At 40.3% G+C, this 6404-nt stretch overlaps 1 pseudogene; it reads left to right on the top strand.

The window, feature by feature from the left end:
- The first annotated feature begins 4585 nt into the window (after positions 1-4585).
- On the top strand, positions 4586-6404 carry LOC140504985 (craniofacial development protein 1-like; annotated as a pseudogene).

Genomic DNA, 6404 nt, shown 5'->3' with positions numbered 1-6404 from the left:
TAAAACCAGGTTAATAACATTTATAGTATTTCCCTTAAAGAGTTGTTTGTATTTTGTGTGTGTGTGTGTTGCATCATTTAACAAGAGAGCATTATGTAATGTAAGCAGTTATTTTGCCCACAATTTATAATACATTGTTTCCAATGGATGAATTTAATTCTTTAATTTGTTTTGCATTGGCAAGTCCCTTACTTGAGGCCAAATTGCTTTCTCAACCCCAGGCGGGATCCTTTTGGGTCAAGCCTCTGATCAGATTGGCAGACCTCTATCAAAGTTGCTCACCTGGCTAAGGATCTGGTTTTGTAACAAAGCAGAGGACGTCTGTCTAAGGGCTGTTTCTCCAATACCTTTTGAGAGACACTGAATTCACTCCAAAGACGCTAGGGAAAGGAAAGAACATTAAGAACAAACTAGATGAATGAAGACTCCAGCTGCCTCCTGGGAAATAATACATGTATCAAACAAAGGAGGTCAGATTCTGTTTCTCCCATGACTGCATTTTATATCCTGCCATTATCCCTAACATGTGGGTTTATAATCTAAATGAACCAAAAGAAAAAACCATCAGTAACAGGTTACAAATGTACATTTTTTCATTCCCTAACTTGCAACAAGTTTCATTCGGAGTTCTCTTTATATCTCATACACTCAAAGCAAATCTACACATTTCCATCATATCCTCCTGCACACAATGACATAGTGAAAGAAGCTGCCATTTTAACATTAAAACAAGCTAGTCAGATGCTACCGAGGGAGTTTCACAAGTTAACAGTACCCCCTAGTGCAGCAAAACTAATAAGCAGGGATCCAGGGCTGAGAAGAAACCCAGCTAAAAAAAGAAAGGGGGGTGATGTGTCTAAAGGAATTTAATTTTAAGTTAAAGGAATTTAACTAATTAATTAGTTGGCTAGTTAAATAACTTAGTTAAGCTTTAGCTTGGCAAGAGAATTTGTGTTTGTAGGAGAACTCACAGAGCGTCCCATTTTATTCTGAAATGCTAATGTTCTCTTAATGCTAGGGAGAGTAGGTCATCCTGTACTGACACTGCCACCATCTTGGTGCAGATCCTCCTCACATTACACCTGGTCTACTTCAATACCTGCTGGATGGCCTCCCTGCCTAGTCTCTTCAATTCCAGTCCATCCTACATTCAGCTAGCAAAGTGGTCTTCCTTGAACAATGGTTTAACCATTGTTCTATTCAATAAACTCTGGAATTTAAACTATGGCACACCTTGAGAGCAGAGACTGTATTTTGTATTTCTTTGTATCCCTATTACTTAGCACAGTGCTTGGCACATAGAAGGTGCTGGCACAGTGGATAGATTGCTGGGCCTGGAGTCAGGGAGACTCATCTTCCTGAATTCAAATCTGGCCTCAGACACTCACTAGCTGTGTGACTCTGGGCAAGTCATTTAGTCCTATTTGCCTCAGTTTCCTCACCTGTAAAATAAGCTAGAGAAGCAAACCACAAATCACTCCAGTGTCTTTGCCAAGAAAACCCCAAATGGTATCACAAAGACTCGGACATGACTGAAAAATGACTGAACGGTAACAAAAATGCTTGTTTACTGACTGCAACTAGAAGGCATTAGTGTACAGAGGCAGTGTCAAAGTAAGAGCATGTTCCTTTTCAGTGTAAAAATTATGCAAGCTTTCTCTAACTCTTCTGCTCTTCTGTAACAGTTGATCTCACTGAGAATAAGGGATCTAGTCCCTCCTAAATTCCTTCTACCTTTCAACCTTTAGGATCTAGAACCAGAGCTTATGCCCTCAGCAGTACCAGGGGACCACTGAGCTCATTTTTGCAAAGGAAATCTAAGAGAACTATTTAATTTCATAAATAATTTTCTAACTCTATCAAGCGGAAGTTTTAGGGTTCTGCTTGATAGAGTTAGAAAATTACTTATGAAATTAAATGGTTTTACAAAGCCCAGAGAAATTTTTTAACTTATCATGCAGAATTGCAAGGCTCTAGCACAGAGAGTCTGTGAAATATAAAACTCTTCAAGGCTATTCCCACCATGTACACTCTTGGTCTCAAGTAAGAATAAGCCCACAGACAAAGGGAACAAACTCATTTATAAAAAGAGAATTAGACTTACAAATGTAACCCGTATCTCAGTTCTTATTCAGGACCCTCCTCATTGGCAGAGACTGATTACTCAGTGCTCCTCACCTGCCTGAGAGGTGCAGTTGGCAAGATCTTAGGAGAAGAGAGACTCCAGTGTCCTGGTTTTCAGCTTTATGATTCAAGGGAGAAGTCACTCAGTGTTAGATTCTCTCCTAGTCCCTGAAGGGAGAAAAAGAGAAAGACTCTGGGAAGAAACAGACCTGTAAGGAAGCAGGTGTTCCACCAGGGTGAAGCTGGGCAATGTTGCTCTGCTTTCCTGCCACTGTTCTCTTTGCATTGAGATTCTGGGATCTTCTAAACAGTTCTTTAGAAGGTACACATGTTCAGATTGTCCTCATTGATTGTAACTGCCTTTTTGTGAGAGGAAGCATGTTGTGATCGTCCTTTGTTTTCAAAGAAGACCATGACATCAGAGAAATGATGGCACGACTTGCACTTTGTTTTGAGTGAGTAAAAGAAAGAGGAGAAGGAGGAGAAAGAGGAGGAAGAGGGGCAGGAGGAGGAGGAGAAGGAAGATCATCTATTAATGCTAAAAGTAACTTTTATATAACAAACATAATTTGCCTTACACAAAGAAAGATACTTGACTTTCCACATCAGGAGAATGCAGAGAGGGAGAAGGGATGATTACTAGTTATCTGAAAGACAAAGCAATAGCTAGATACCTACAGAATCTACAGAGGGTCCTAGTTTAGAGTGCAATGATCTTCAAACCTAGCAGAAAGATGAGAACAAAGATCTGGATGAGAGACTCTTCTTCTGTTCTGGTACTTGGGTTATGCCAGGCTCACTCCTCATCTGAGGGACATCTGAGTTGTCATGTCCAACAAGGTCTTGTAGTAATGCAGAAGAGGGCATTAAGGAGTGAAAGGGACTTACTGAAGTACATCTGATTGGATTCCTGCCCTTAACGTCACAGGCAGTCTCTAAACAACTAGAAAGTTTGAAAGGTTCTAAGCAGAGACCCCAGAGGTGGGGTTTGGGAGATGGGGGCAAGGCAGGAGGGGTGGTATAAAGAGGTGATGTCTCTATGAGTAGAAAAATCCTGTCAGAAAGGCTAGGCTCAGAAAATTAAAGGTTTTTCAGGAATGTACAACATATTCACTCAGTGAGGATGGTTTAAACCTAGTTCTCCCTAGTAATTTTAGACTTCTTTGGATTCTCCATCATGCCCCCAGTAAATTCATCATTAGGAAATCTCATCATCTTGCAAGATCTAATTAGCCTTGGTACTCATCCTTCATCAGTACCCTCTGCCCCCTGATTTGGAGGGTGAATCATAAACTTTTCCTTTTGGGGGAGTGGGGTGACCCTCCTAATTTACCTTCCAGGGGCACTCATACTGGACTTCTTGGGTTTCTCCAACATTACCCCCTCTCTTCCTTCCCTCTCCCTCCGTCTACCACCAATTGATTTTCAGCTTTCTTTTGTGTATTGATTTTATCCTTTAGATTTTAAGATCCTTAAGAGGGGGGACTGTCTTTTACCTTTCTTTGTATCTCTAGTCTTGGCATAGAGCTTGACACATAGTAGGAGATTAATAAATTTTTATTGATTATCAACTAATAGTGATATAATAGGTATTCAACATACATTTGGTAATTAATGATGCCACAATATTCATTTTGCCTTATAAGGCAGATTTTATTTTTACATTTATTTTGTGTATAATGTGTAATTTTTTTAGGTCATATAACTTTTGTTTTCTCAATTACATGCAAAATAACTTTGATATTTTTATTTTGAGTTCCAAGTTCCTTCACCCTCTCTTTCTCCTGTCCCCCACCTTGAGAAGGCAAGCAATATGAAATCATGAAAAACCTATTTCCATATTAAAGCCAGATTTTGTTAAACAGGATAAGAACTGCATCATTCTTTTTTGTATTTCACACAATGCCTTGCCAAACGCAAGTACTCAATAAACATTTGTTAAATGAATGAAATCAGTTCAACAAATATTAATGAGTCTACTACATAAAATGCACCACGCCAGGTGTTGACAACAATACAAAAAAATTTATGGGAGAATCAAAAGAGATTAGTGTCATGGAAAATAAGATAGATTCAAACCTCCTTGAGGCCAGAGGTTGTTTCATTTTTGATTTTTACTTCTTGGATACCTAGAATAGTGCATGGCATACAATAGGCACTTAAGAAATGCTTTTTATTGATTGGTGGTCTAAAGCCAAAAAAAGAAGAGGGGAAGCAGGAGGGGATGGTCAACAGAGTCCAAAGCTGCAAAGAGTTCATGATTTAGCAGATAGATTACTGATAATTTTTTAAAACAATTTCAGTTGAGTGGTAAAGTCAGAAGCCAGAACACAAGAGATCGAGATGAGAGTGTACAATGAAGAAGGAAAAGAAACAAGTACAGCTGGCTTTCTCAGAACTTGGCAGCAACGGGATAGAAAAATAAAGGATCCCCTGCCTTCTCCCCTCCTCTCTATGGTTCCTCCCTCGGGATTCGGCCTCTCTGTGACGGTGTCTTTGATCCTGCGAGCAGGCTCCAGGTTGTCACAGCATGGATGGTTACAACTCAGAGGGTTTCTTGTCATCCAAGAAAGACGAAGATTGCGTGCCCTCCAGTGGAGAATGTAGTGAAGATGATATGAATGAATTAACGAAGGAAGATGAATTGCAAGATGAAGAGAAGACACAGAAAGACAAAGGCCAAAAAAAGAAATTCCAAAGACAACAAAAAGTAGTCTCCGGGCATCGTGCCCAAGAAGAGAAAGAAAGGTGGGCTGCTAATGAAACATAAGCAGGAGACAGAAGACAAGGTGGAAGCAGAAAAAGAAGGAAATAGTGGTGAAGAGGGAAGAAATCGGCAGATCCAGAAAAAAGCATTTCATCGGAAGAGGAGAAAAAAAAGACCAGATGATGCCTCTGGACAAGCTTCCTCAGTGTTGTGGGGCCAAAATCACAAGCTCGGCCTCCGAGAAGCCAAGTGAAGACAGAGAGGCCAAGGGTTCAGACAAATCTCTCGTGACAGCGAGAGTCAAAGAAACCAAGCGAAAAAGCGAAAGCTAAGATCACCAAGGGGTTTGATTTTGCTGGTGAAGAGATGAGGGTGACTAAGGAGGTGGATGTAGCATCGAAAGAAGCCAGATCCTTTTTCAAGCAGAATGAAAAAGAAAAGACACAGATTGGTGTCCCTTCAGCACCGTCGGCACTCCCAACAGGCTCAGGCATTGTGCCACTGCACTCAACTCGTTTCTAGAGAAGAGAAGCCTTCCTGTAGCTACAGTCCCCATTTGTGAACTTGAACATCCACACTTGTACAGCAGTTTTTGGAACTGGCACTGCAGGGACACGGGATCGTGCTCCAAGGCTTCCTATATTGGGGGGCTGTGCAAGCAGACAGGTCCTTTTCACCCTAGCTGCTCAGAACCTTTCTGGATCTCACCCCGGCACCGAGGCCCTTCCCTTCTTCACACTTGCTAGAATTCTTTGTTCCTCTCCACCCAAGCACACAGCATGCACTACTTTGTGTGTGCATGATACTCGATTTTGGAAGAGCCTTGAGAATGAGGACCAGTATCTTATTAGAGTTAGTGAAAAAGCATTGAGCACTTGCAAAGCACGGTCCTCCAACTTTAGTTGGCTCTTGCACATAGTTGCTTAATAAATGTTGAGTGTATATTGAGAAAAAAAAAAAGAAAAATATAGGATAATCACTTGAGGGTACGACAGAGTGATGAGACCAATGAAAACTGAAGGAATGTATGAATATCAATCAGTAAGTCCTGTGCAAGGTCTTTTAAGAGACACAAGGACAGAAAGGTATAAAACAGATGCCCACTTTCACCTGTGCACCTGAGAAAATAAGGGAGGTACACAAAAAACCATAATCATAGGCATAGTGGGGCAAGTATGTACAGTCAAGTATGTAGTCACTAGGAGAACAAGCAGAGAATATGACAAAAGCATGTTTTTATATACTTTGTGCTGTTTTTATATACTTTATATTTTGCTCACTGGGGAAATTTTCAGAATTTGATAAGACTCTGAACCCTTCTATTTTCCCAAAGGTAAATAAATCCATCATTTATATTTGCAATATGGAGCTAAGAAGGATATCCAACAAATTGTATCCCAAAACACAAGCTAGAAGTGTGCTAACTCTATTAAGATGGAATTCAGTAGGTAGAACTGTCTGATCATAAATTTGTGTATGAGAGAGAAAGAGACAGAAAGTTAGGAGCAGAAAGTGAAAATGAGAGAGAAGGAAAGAGAAAGTGTAAAGGATATAGTGAAAGAGAAAGTGTGAG

The sequence above is a fragment of the Notamacropus eugenii genome, chromosome 1 (assembly GCF_028372415.1).
Source record: "Notamacropus eugenii isolate mMacEug1 chromosome 1, mMacEug1.pri_v2, whole genome shotgun sequence".
Lineage (NCBI taxonomy): Eukaryota > Metazoa > Chordata > Mammalia > Diprotodontia > Macropodidae > Notamacropus > Notamacropus eugenii.
Note: the sequence above shows the minus strand (reverse complement) of the source record. Positions and strands in the feature narration are given on the sequence as shown.